The sequence below is a fragment of the Hypanus sabinus genome, chromosome 2, assembly GCF_030144855.1.
Source record: "Hypanus sabinus isolate sHypSab1 chromosome 2, sHypSab1.hap1, whole genome shotgun sequence".
Classification (NCBI taxonomy): domain Eukaryota; kingdom Metazoa; phylum Chordata; class Chondrichthyes; order Myliobatiformes; family Dasyatidae; genus Hypanus; species Hypanus sabinus.
This window is the reverse complement of record NC_082707.1, coordinates 154,760,352-154,774,060: the sequence shown is the minus strand read 5'-3', so window position 1 is coordinate 154,774,060 and position 13,709 is coordinate 154,760,352.

The following is a 13,709-nucleotide window of genomic DNA, read 5'->3' as shown; positions in this document are numbered from 1 at the left end:
TTGATTGAGGCTAGTCACAAGGGATAACTCTTTGATGAAGCATCATCATGGGATCTTTCATGCCCACTTGGAAGGACAGATGGGCACAGGTTTAATCTCTGACCTGACACTGGTGCGTTGAAGTGGAAATACTTGAAGGGGTTAGAGGAGAGGGGAAAGGGGTAAGTTGATGGAAATGCTTAAGGGTCGGGTCTGCTTTCACTAATTTACAAAATCATCAAAAGTACATGAAAGAGGGAACTAATTCAGTGAATCCAGTACTCGCCTCTATAAGGAATTCAGTTCATCCCATCCAATGCCCTCAAAGGTCCATTCAGTATTTTCCCATTTTGTAGTTGTCCAGCTCCCTTTGGAGCATCATAAGTGTAGCTGGCTTCACTATTTGTCCTGATAGTGCATTCCTGAATTCAGAGGTGTGTGTGTGTGTGTGTGTGTGTGTGTGTGTGTGTGTGTGTGTGTGTGTGTGTGAGTGTGTGTGTGTGTGCGTGTGTGTGTGTGCTTGTGTGTGTGTGTGTGTGTGTGCGTGCGCGTGTGTGCGTGTGCTTGTGTGTGTGTGTGTGTGCGCTTGTGTGTGTGTGCGTGTGTGTGTGTGTGTGTGCGCTTGTGTGTGTGTGCGTGTGTGCGTGTGTGTGTGTGTGCGTGTGTGCGTGTGTGCGTGTGCTTGTGTGTGTGTGTGTGTGTGTGTGTGTGTGTGTGTGTGTGTGTGTGTGTGTGTGTGAGATAGAGAGGGACCTTCTGTCATATCACTTTAGGCTTTCTTTAGCAATCATCTTCATTCTATATTCTTTGGTTCTTCTGACATTGGGAGCAGCTTCTTTCCAGTCACTCTGCCTATATCCATCATAACTATAAATACAGTGCCCTGAGGAAGTATTCAGCACCCACAAATATTTTCACATTTTACTGTTATACTTTCTAAATTTAAAAGGTATTTAAGTAGAATTTTGAGCTAATCTACAAAACATTGTGCATCATGTCAAATCAAAAAAAATTCCAAAACCAGTCAACAATTAAAAATTAAAAGTCAAAATTGGGATCCTAAGGAAGTATTCACCCCCCTGTAATTATTACGCTAACTTTCCTCAGGTGCAATACTGTATATTATCTTACCACCTCACCCAATTTCTTGATGTAGAAAATTGGAGGATGACTGAATGAATACCGCCCCTCTCTGTAACGTCCAACAGTACGGTAGATTTTCAACAGACCAAACCAAAATGAAGACAAAAGAGCATTCAAGGCGGGTCAGGGAAATGACAATAAACAAGCACAAATCTAGGGAAAGGTACAAGTCCATCTCACAGGCACTGAGCGTAATTTGGAGCTTATTGCAGTCCATCATGAAAAAGTGGAAGAATATGACTCCACAGCCATCCTGCCTAGGTAAGGCAGCCTTTCTAAACAGTCACTGGAGAAAAATGGCACTTGTGATGCCAACAGTCACTCTGAGTGAGCCACGGAAGTCAGTGGCTGCAACTGGAGATGGAGTTCATGGCTCCACAATCTCTAAGGTATTTATGGAAAAGTGACAAGGAAGAAGCCCTGGCTTAAAAAAAAGGAAGCATATCCTTTCCTATAAAGACTTCGCAAATCTTCACTTAGAAGATACTGTAAAGATGCGGAAGAAGGTCTTGTGGACGGTAGACACTAAAGTGGAATTTTTTGGCCTCAATGCTAAGCGTTACGTGTGGCATACTGCACATCAGCCAGGTAACACCATCTCTTCTGTAAAGTATGGTGGAGGTAGCATCATTCTATTGGGATGCTTTTCAGCTGCAGGGACTGGAAATCTGGTCAGGATTGATGGGAAGATGAATGCTGCTAACTACAGGGAGATCCTGGATAAGAGCCTGCTCGCCTCTGCCAGAAAGCTTAAAATGGTGGGGAAGTTTGTCTTTCAGCAGGACAGCAACCCTAAGCACACTGCCAGAGGAAACATGGAATGGCTTTAAATGAAGAAAAATGATGCCATTGAGAGGCCCAGTCAGAGTCCTGTCCTTAACCTGATTGATCATCTCTGGCAGAATTTCAAGATTGCTGCCCACCATCACTCCCCAACTAACCTAGTACAAGAGCAATTTTGCTAGGAGCATAGGAAGATCTAACTCTATCACATTGTGCAAAGTTAATAGAGACTTATCCAAAAAGACTACTAGCTATAATAATTGCGAGATGTGGTTCAACTAAGCACTGAGGAAAGGGAGATGAATACTTTTGAACCTGACATTTCAATTTTTGTATTTTTAAGAATGTTTCACATGATTTACAATTTTCTCTCATTTTTGGGTTCTGTTGTGAAAATGGAGCATGTGATTCACAAATAAAAACTCTCAGTCAAATTGATCTAAATCCCTGGTTGTAATACTCATTTAGGATGTGAACAAAGGGTTGTGGGCTGAATACTTTTACAAGTCACTGTACTTCAATCAGATCTGTTCCAGAGATTTTAAACCCAGTTTCAGTCTATCCATATAATTAAAACCCCTCATCCTGAGAATTAAGCTGATAGATTTCCTATGTATCTTCCCCAAGGTATTTCCTAAAGTATGATATTTAGAATTTTTTTCTAAGAGCAATAGACAATGCTTAAAAGATTTGTCCTGACTTCCTTACTCTTGCCCACTTTGCTTCTACACTGTAGAACTCAGGGTTTAATTTACTTCCTTTAAAAATATTTTCTTAGCCATACCTTGTTTATATTGCCTCTCCTATTTCTTCTGTTAAATTTCATCTCTCCATCATGTGTCCTCTTGAAATGCGCCACTAGAATCTTTGCAGTTCCCAAAGCTTCCCAGTTCTGTGCCAGTGTAGACTTAAGAAATGTCTTATTTACCCTAGTGCTTTCAACCACAGTAAACACTGCTGTAACATTTCCCTCCCGTTTGAAAAACAATCTTTCATTTCCTGTATTCTTTCCACTAAGCTAATATTCTATCTAATTTGCCCCGTCTCCTTAACTGCATGTGATTCAATCATTATTCCAAGTTTATTAAATGCCATTCCATCACACCCCTTTTGGAAGTTCAGGTAAATTCCAATCTCATTCACCTGGCTAAACTAGTGTTAACTCCTCGAAAAAAAAGCCAAATTAAATAAATAAATTGAATTTGACAGATCCATTCTAGATATCTCTTAAAAAATCACACTTCAAGTGTCTGTTAAGTGGTAGCTGGATGTTCTAGCAGCTTATTTTTTATTTACCCAACCAGTATCTCAACATCTTTGTTTTCTGAGATTCCAACAGAATGTTTTCCTTGTAAATACTAGTGCAAAGTGCGAATGCAAGACCTTGGCTTTCTCTCTCCTTACTGGTCTCTAATTGGCTCCACTTTCTTTCTACTACTGTTTACATATATTTCATAGATTTTTATGTTAGCTACCAGTCTTTTCTCTTACTTTTTCTTTGCCTATCTTATATCTTGGTGCTTTCTGCCTCATTATCTTCAACCTAACTGCTGTTAGAGATAGTTTTTTCCTTTTACCTTTAATTTTACTATTTTATCTCTTTGGTCTTCCACATAGTTCTGGCTTTAACTTCCCCACCTTTCTCTGTCAACAAATAAAAAGTTCTACATTAATCATTTCCTCAAACACTTTCTCTTGTGTCTTTTTGGTCTTGCCAGACAATCTTTGGTTATTACTTGGGTCTAATGAGCTATTTTGGTTAATTAAAGTATTAATCCATGATGACAATGGCAGAGTTGTTGTCGAAATGTTGGTTAAAATTGAAACCTGTACCTGACTGGAAGCCCGAGGAAAGTTTATTCATCATTTACGTCAGGAAGGCACTAGATCCTTTTTAATTAAATATGTTTACAAATGGAGTGGGAACTGTCATGTGGTGAAAAGACAAAAAGGCTAGAGCGGCTGTTGCCAACAAAATTAGAAGATCGGATTTGAGGGGTTGAACGTTTCTTTTTGTTTTGAGTTCATTTCAATGTTTTGCTCCTCTCTTCATTCCCCTTCTTCCCCATGGATGGCTGCTTCAGATTTGTTCAGTGGTTCTGGGTTTTCCAGGTTGCCAAGGTTTCCCGGTGTTTCAAAGATATTTAAATATGCTGCAGTCTAACTCTTGTGACCGTGTTTACTGAGTTCATTGTCAAATTAATATTCATAAGATTCTTCATAAAATCTAGCAGCAACTGTCACAACTAATGTTAATTTCAGGATATTGCTTGACTTTTGTTCACTGTAATTTTCAGTGATGCATTAGTGTATTGTGATGATATGAATATGTGATAATTCTTGCAGGAATAAAATTTGTAGCTTACATTATAAAAGAAATTACAGAGTCTGCTGTATGAACATCATTCATTTCCTAAGAAGTATAAAAAGTAGGAACTGTAGTAGGCTATTCAACCACTCCAAGCCTTCTCCAACATTCAACCCCATCATGGTTGATCATCCATCTGACATAAGGTAGCAGAGACATTGAATTTATTACCACTAGTTTACTGTTCAAAAGTTGTGCATAAAAGCAAGTTAATGCAGGTTAGATCAAGCCAGTGACATTCAGTAGGTCAGGCAGCATCTGTGGAAGGAGATAGAGTTATTGCTTCAGGTCAAAGACCCTACATCTAAAGTGCTGCAGTCAGGTGCATAACAAGTCACATGCTGCTGACATAATTTGAAGCCTTTGAGTGTAATTTACAACTTTGTCAGACAAAAGCACTATGCCAGAGCTAATTTTGCAAAAATTTCTTATGTCCTAACCATAAGAAAGCAGAGCATTTGGCCCATTGAGTGTATGCCAGTTTGCAGAGCAATCTCATAAATCCTGTTCCCCCACCAGCTACTTACACCAGGTTTTATGGGTGGGGCATTATTTATAAAATTTATTAGTGAATTGGATTGTGTTGCTGGTGAGGAATCCTAAGCTTGAGAAAATATGACATTTATGTTCTAGGACTTTTTAATTGGAATCAGTCAGTAGGTCGTGTGTGAAATATTTAGTAATAATAATACTTTATTGATCTGGAATGGGAAATTCTTTTATTACAGCAGCAACATTTAAAAATACACTTAGCAGTGTGCTTAACCAGTAATAAATACAGAATAATAATACTGTAAAAATAGTAATAATACAAAATAATAAAGCAGAGATTATTGTACTATGATGTATGTTCACTTGTTGCACAGATGAAATGTTGTATATTCAGAACTACTATCTGAATCTACAGAGCGATTCACAGCAGAAAAAGCCACCAACTGGAAGCAAGGTACATCATGAAAACATGGAATATAGAACAGTAGAGTACAGAAACAAGCCTTTCGGCTCACTATTAATTAAGCTAATGGCGTCTAATTCAATTAATCCATTCTACCTGCACATGGACAATATCCCTCTAATCTCTGCATACTTGTTTGACCTTTTAAGAAGCTCTTAAACTCCTTTGTCATATCTGCCTCCACCACCACTGCCCAGCACAGCTCCCATTGAACTTACCCATAAGACAAAGGAGCAGTATTGCGCTGTTTGGCCAATCGAGTCTAACCTGCCATTTAATCATCTGGGATTCATTATATTCCATATAGCCAGTCTGTTTTCTAAGACCAAATGATTTTAAAAGTCACTGCAGTTTGGTTTGAACATATTACTAATAGCTCATGCAATTATATGGAAGAAGTCCCCTAGAATCCCTAACTACATTGCATTTCCTTTTGCTCTTTTCCCTACACAATGAAGTCCCAGGGAATGCTACCACATTACGTTTTATTTTGTTATCGGTTAAATAATGCTAATGGAACTTTAATCAACCTTGTTTATTTGCAGAGGAAGTCACTGGGTTAATAAGGGTTCCATTCCTGCAAGATGTTCATCCGAAATATCTGTTTTCTGTAGTTACCAATATTGTATAGATCTATATAGTCTTCCTATAAATCTTTCATTTCATTGGATAATCGCCTTCATACTGCCCATAATTAAACTAATGGAATATATCCCATATTCAATCATTGATGAGTACCGCAAAATTATTATTATTATTAGACTGAAGAATGGAAGGATTTATATGAAGTCAAATTTCCATACGTCCGGTCATTCGTAATTTGGAGCTCGGAAAAGTCTCACTTCCTCACTTGTATTAATAGATTTGTGTTGAGGGTGCCCTGAATGGAAAGCAGCTCTGCAGTCTAACCTGATTGATCCAGAACTTGGAGCACTGCAGGTTTTAGGTGGAAGCGTAACCTGTTTAATGTCTCATGTTTGGTGTAAAAAGAAATGTCACTATCTTGAATGCCATGTCAGCATCGGCAAGCCAGCAGCGGTGATGTAGGGAAATAGGTAGTCGGAAGCACAGCTAGTCTTTTTGATGTATGAGCTTACTTTGTTGTTTTCAGAAAAGACAGTTAGCAAGGCTTGAAAACAAGCACTTTCCAGCTGAGGAGGCAGGATGTACTGATTCACTTAAAAGCATTGCTGGAGGGAGTCAGCAGAAGTAGGAACAAGAAAGAGCAAGAATGTGATAGTGCTCCTATTTATAAAACAGACCTGTCCTGAGGGTGCGTCACCCCAGAGATTAACCAGCGGATTAGTGCCTACCCAGTTTGTTAACAGCTTATTGTTTCTCTTTCAATGTCTGTCCTTTCTAACATTTGGTTTGATTTTTGTTTTGATCTTCATTTCATCTTTTTTCTTCCTGCTGCCTTTCATTGTCATTCAATAGTTTCATCTTTTTTCTGCTTAATACTATCTTAATATTTACTTTATCTACTTTCTGCCTTTTATTGCTTTCCTCTTTTTTAATATCTTTCAGGATTCACGATGAAAGATTGTTTAATGTCATTTCCAGTACGCAAGTGTAAAGGAGAATGAAATAATTGTTTCTCTGGACCTGAAGCAGCATTAAAAAAAAACAGAAGATAAAGAGCACAATAATAAAAAACACAGCAGAGTGACACTAAGGCCGGAGTGTCCATGCATAATGTGGTGGGTTAGTGGGTGGAGGTGCTTGGGGTAAGTGTTGTAACTGTTTCTGAGTCTGGTAATCCTGGCATGAATGCTGTGGAGCCTCCTCCATGATGGGAGTGGGAAAAACAGTCCACGAGAAGGGTGGGTGCAATCCTTCATGATGTAACTGGCCCTTTTCTGGCACCTTGCTGTGTATATGTACTTGATGGTGGGTAAGCTAAGCCACTGATTCACTGGGCAGTTTTGACCATCTGTTGCAAAGCCTCTCTGTCTGCCGCAGTTCAGTTCCCGTACAATGCATGTTAGGATGTTCTCTACTGTGCATTGTAGTATGATAATGAATGTAGATGTGCACTGTCCAGCTCTCTTCAGGCTCCTCATAACGTTGAGTTGTTGGTGAGTTTTCCTGATTGTGTTGAATGTGTTCTGGGACCATGAGAGATCGTGCGAGGTGTACACTCCCAGGAGTTTGAAAGTGCTCACTTGCAGACGCTTCCCAATTTTCACCCCTGAGAAGGTGCTATTTCCTGCTGAGGTGCAGTTCCTTGAGAGCCAAATGCTCGCTGGTATCTATCTATCCACCCCTAATGTGTGAATCTTGCACAACATTCCCAGTGATGCTGGCTGCTGAAGAAAATGCAAAGCAGAAAACAATGAAAACCAATTCAAGAAAGACTCGTTAATATTCCACTCTTAAAGGAATACCAGGATTAATTTTTCAACCAGTGCTGCTGGATACTATGCAGCTGATATTGCATTTTATTCTTCAACTCAAGGCATTAAAACTTATGAAGTTATCCTGTTAATTTAAATTCTGACTGCAGTTTGATATGAGATCTGCCACAGATGCTGTCAGAGAGTCTACGCAATGCACACGTTTAAGAGTTTAAGCTATCACTTGTCATTGGGAGTATTTTAATTTGGCTTTTAAATGAAAGTGAGGGAATCAAAGAGAGTGATAGCAGGGAACCAGGCCCTTTGGCCCATCGACTTTGTGCTATCAATGTACACAGATCTGACATTAGTCCCATAGTGTTTAGTCTCTCCATGTTCCCACTTGCACCGCTCATCTCCATACTAGGGGCAACCTTACAGTTGGCCAATTAACCTACCAACCTGCCCATCCTTGGGATGTGGAAGGAACCCCAAGCATCCAGTGAAAGCAACACAGTCACAGGGAGAATGTGCAAACTCCATATTGCTTGAACGTTGGGCTGGATTTGGCTCTGTGAAGCAGTCGTTCTATGAATTGAGCACTGTGTTACCCAAGTGTTCTAATCTCCTTTTTCATATAGATTCTTATTTCAGCTTGCTTTATATTTGAAAACTTCACTCATCCAGGCTGCTGTCCCCACATGCTTCAAATCGGCCACCATTATCCCTGTACCAAAGAACTCTACACCTTCAGAACTGAATGACTGCTGTCCAGTAGCACTTACACCAATCATGAAGAAGTGCTTTGAATGGCTGGTAATGGCGCACATCAAAAACTCCATTCCTGCCACATTGGACACTCACCAATATGCTGATCACCAGCACTGCTTGTCGATAGATGCCATAGCATCTGTCATGCACCTGGCCCTGACACACCTAGAAACCAATGACACTTATATCAGAATGCTCTTTCTGGATTTCAGTTTGGCATGCAACTCTATTGTCCCACAGACCTTGGTGAACAAACTTCTACTCCTTGGTCTAAATACACCACTGCCCAACTGGGTGTTGGATTTCCTAACCAACAGGCCTCAGACAGTCAGGATGCACAACTGTTCCTCCCTCCCAATCATCCTCAACACAGGTGCCCTCCAGTGCTCTGTGCTTAGCCTATTGCTCTAAACTCTGCTCACACACACGTAATCATGCTGTCAGGTTCACCGATGATATGACAATGGTGGGGCTCATCAGGAGATGGTCTACAGTGAGGATCTGAAACAGCTTGAGGCCTGGGTCCAGCAAATAACCTCTTCCTCAATGTCAGCACTAAAGGAGATGCTTATCGATTTCAGGAGAACTTGTACAATTCGCATCCCTCTTTACATTGGCTGCACAGAAGTTTAAAACACCTGGGAGTTGAACATATCCCACATAATTAGGAAAGCTCACCAATGCTTTTACTCTCTGAGGTCTCTGGAGAGAGCTGGACTAGGTACATCTATACTCATGCCATTCCACAGAAGCACAATAGAGAGCCTCTTCATGTGCTGCATCTCTGCATGGTACCTAAACTGCGCTGCAGCCAACAGGAGGACTCTACAAGGGGTAGTCAAGACTGCCCAATGCATCACCGGCACCAGCTTACTCACCACAGGGACATATATACAGAAAGGGGCTGGAAAAGGATCCCACCCATTCTGCTCATGGGCTGTTTGACCCACTGCCATCATGGAGGAGGCTATGTAGCATCCACACCAGACCAACCACTCAACATCAGTTACTTTCCCCAAGCAGTAAGGTTCATCAACACCTCTACCCACTAACCCACCCCTCCACACTCCCAACTACCACTACTTATCATCTCCAGTCAGCCCCCTCATATACAGACACTCTTGTGCCCAGCGTCATTTTACAGAAGATCGATGTACATAAGCTATCTTAGCATTTATGTTTATTATGTTTATTTATTATTGTGTTCTTTACTTTATTGTATTTTTTTTGTGCTGCATTGGATCCAGAGTAACAGTTACTTTGTTCTCCTTTACACTTGTGTACTGGAAATGACATTTAACAATATTGAATCTTGAGTTTCTAAAATATAAAAGAAAATCAGGCAAATTCTTAGTGCCATAATTCCATCAATTATCTACGAAGACAATAGAATGAATCACAAAATGATACAACTCCTCCTCCCCCTCCTCCAGCTTACCATGTGGCCAAACCTCTGCAGACAGCTTATAGCTGACCTCAGAGGAAACACTCCATAAAAAATATAGCCACCTCTGTGGCAAGAAGTTGCTTTTTTCTGATGAGTGCTTGTTTCAGGCAGCAGTTTAATGAGATTCCTGCTTCCCAGCTGTCATGTTATCATCAAATTGTCTGGAACAGTCAATCACGTTAAAGAATTCTCATAACCAACCTAGAAATAAAATGCATATTTTTAAAGTAACTTAAAAGTTCTGCAAATATATCTGGCAATTAATACATGAATGTCATAGAAGCTGAGATATCATTAAAGTTAAAATCAGTCCTGGTGAAGGTTCTCAGGCTGAAACATTGACTGTTTATTCCCCTCCATAGTTGCTACCTAACCTGCTGAGTTCGTCCAGCATTTTGTCTGCATTGCTGTGCATTTTCAGCAGCTAAAGAAGCTCTTGTGCCAATAAGTTTAAAATTCCCTACATTTGAAAACATTGCCGTGACAAAATTACAGTAACCATTTTAGGGCCTGATCATTTTCTAAACAATAATTTCTGCATGGTACTCTTCTAGTGACCAGTGATGTACCAGGAACAATGCTCGTAGCCTTGCTGAGAGTGATGTGCATATATTAACAACTTGGACTTGAATGGTAGAAGCATGATTAGTAAGCTTATGAGTGACATGAAGTTGGTGGTGGTGTGAATGGAGAGGAAGGTTGTCTAAGGCCACAGCAGGACGTAAATCAGATCAGATAAATCAATATGTTTATAAGAATTTTAGCCAGATACTACGATGCAGAGCTAAAGCAGACAAATGGGTAAAACGATCAGTATGGATGCAGTGGGTCGAAGGGCCCATTTTTGTTCTGCAAATCTTTGACTCCGACTCTTTGGAGAAGGCAGTGAGTAGTGACTTTGCCGTTGGCTGCAAAATCTGGGCCGATGTAGCTCTGGTCTGATCTGTACTTCATAAAAATGTTGAAAGACAAGAAGGCTAAACATCACAGATGGTATTAATATTTAAGGACCATTGGTTTGAAATGTTTGGCTTATATGTAATGGAATGAAACGCCAAGTTCATACTTACTTCCTTAAAGTGCTATATATCAAAATAGTCATTAATCAGCATCTTAATTATTTTGACAGCTAGGTAGTGACTTGTGAAACAGACATGTGGAGATGTGTACACTCTAAACACATGCTTACGGTAGAAGAACTACTTCAACTCTTTATTCTGCCATTTCAGAATATATGATCGAGTTTTTGTTGTTCTTTTCCAACTTGGAGATGGTGTCATAGGAAGGACATACCCTTTCTACTTCCTGTCTTGAGCTGATTTTGGACAGAGATCGCAAATCCAGTAAAATAACAATGTAGAGTCCCAGCTCACTCTCTGTACTGGGTAGGTCCCAGCTCATTGTCTGCACTGTGAAACCATGAGAAGTTAAAATCTCGGCCTGTCTACCTACCATCCACCCGCTTTTTAGGATCAAGTATGCACATTTTAAAAGAATTGGCATATGTATAATTTGAAACCTTTGTGGACTAGTAACTACATTTTGCAAACCAGGGTTTGTTTTCTCTCATCTAATCTTTGTAAAGTTGAAAGGGACAGAATAACAGAGTACGGAGTACAAATAGTCATCAATCAAATCATTTTCCTACCTCGTTATTTTGAATAGTGTGTCTAACAAAGAATGAAGCTCTGGCCATCCATGTTCCTCCCCGCCTTATGTCACGTGTTGTCAAAGGCTAATGCAGCCCAAACAAAATTCCTGCTTGTTTTATTTCTTCATTTCTATGAACAGGTACTAAGGGGCAGCCAGACTGTGTGGCTGCAGAGGCAAAGCTTTGCTTCTAGCATCCTAGCCTCATAAATGCAAAGCTGTCAGCGGGAGAGTTGAGGCTGGAATCTATAAACAGCTGATGTGGATCTTTCTTCTTTAAGTTGTGACTTAAATGTGGTTTCTCTTGGAGATGAAAGGGACCATATCCCCTCTCTGTTGGCCTTTCTGGGCTGTGTTTCAAAAGCACAAAATATACACCACATTATTATTACAAATCTATTCCTGCTGTTTCTTATAAAGTTTTAAGTGGCTATATCTTTTTTTTGTTACATTTACTAGGGGGTTGTGATTTCATAGGATTGGTGCAGGAATCTGGTAAAACACGTAATATGCCAGTGTGTTTAGTAAAGTGATTACCAATTCAATTTGTTCGGCACAATATTGCGGGCCGAAAGGCCTGTATCTGCACTGTACTGTTCTCTGTTCTAAAACACAGGGTTATGAATTGCTTACTATTAAGAAAGCAAAATTTTAATGAAATATTATCAGTAATGGAGACATTGTTTATTTACAGTTATTACCAATAAACCATTGTGCAGGAAATGTGACCAGAAGTATATTGAGATTTAGAGGATGTGATAGAATACACTGGGGATTTTAATTCCCCTATGCAAAATTCCGTCTTATTATTTCTATTCACCTTCCATTCCAAATTCTTCGAATTTTCATCATTGCTAACTTTTGATGTCAGTTTCTGTCCATTTCTGTGCCGAACATAAGTGTCAAAATTGCTTGCCAAGCTAACACCAAATTAAAGGGTTTTTGCTATTGTTGATGTGCAAGTGTTGTAAGTACCATCAGGCAAGGTCAGAAGTTTAATTAACAGTGCAAACAAGAAGCAGCTTCTGTGTGTGTCTCTGCCATCAGATTTGCAACAATATTCTCTCCTGTCATTCAAATAGACCAAATGATGTCAAGCTCCTGTGAGTGCAAGTGCAGTGTCTCCTGAAAAGACACTTTTCATTTCAGGCTAAGTAACCTTCCAATGAAGTGATAAGTGATGGTTACAGTTGGTTGAACCTTCCACCTCCAAGGATTAATTATTACAATTCATCAGTCATATTCCTATGGATTTTAAACATTCTTAGATATTAATAAGAATAAAAGCTTAATCTTTCATTCATTCTTTCTTTCTTTCTTTCTTTCTTTCTTTCTTTCTTTCTTTCTTTCTTTCTTTCTTTCTTTCTTTCTTTCTTTCTTTCTTTCTTTCTTTCTTTCTTTCTTTCTTTCTTTCTTTCTTTCTTTCTTTCTTTCTTTTTTGTCCATTCAGTATTTTATTCCATAGTTCCTGAATTTGTGGTAATGTATTTTTCTATATTTCGCATTCTTGTTCTTTTCCTGTCATGTTTAGTGAACAATTGGACCCTGGTGTCAGACAGATTAGAAATGTAGTTTCAAACAGATGATTAATATGACCTACCTAATATAGCGGTGTGAATAGAACTAAGGGAGATCGTAGGTGCTGGAAATCTAGCTCAACACACACAAAGTGCTGAAGAAACTCAATGGGTCGGGCAATATCTTTGGAAGAAAATCAAAAGTGGATGGTATGGGCCAAGACTTTTCATCAGCACTAGAGGGAAAGGGGGCAGAAGCCAGAATAAAAGAATAAAGGGAGGGGAAGAAACAGGATCTGGAAGATGATAGGTGAATTCAGGTGCAGGGAAGGGCAGGAGGGTAGGGAAGGTTGGTCAAAAACAATAATATAAAAAGCTGGGGACTGGGGAAAGCAAAGGCCTGAAGAAGAAGGAATCTGTCAGGAAAGGACTATGGAATAAAGAAAGGAGGTGGGAGCCAGAGGGATCTTTCCAAGATGGCACCAAGTTGTGACCACTGTTGAGCTGTAGCTCAGATATAGTTGTTTTTTAATTATTTAGTTTTGAATTGTTTATCTTTTTTTTAGGTTCATAAGGATAATTTTGGGGACAGAGAGGAGAGTTAAGGGTCAAGTTTGGGTTTAAGAAAAGGATGTGCGTGAATTAGAGGTCAGGCTGGAGTCTAAGTCTCCACTCCATCTTCAAAGACCATTGTCACACATCTGGGACATTCGTGGCTAGATGTCAGATGGCATACCAGCAGAAAGTGAATGAATCTTCC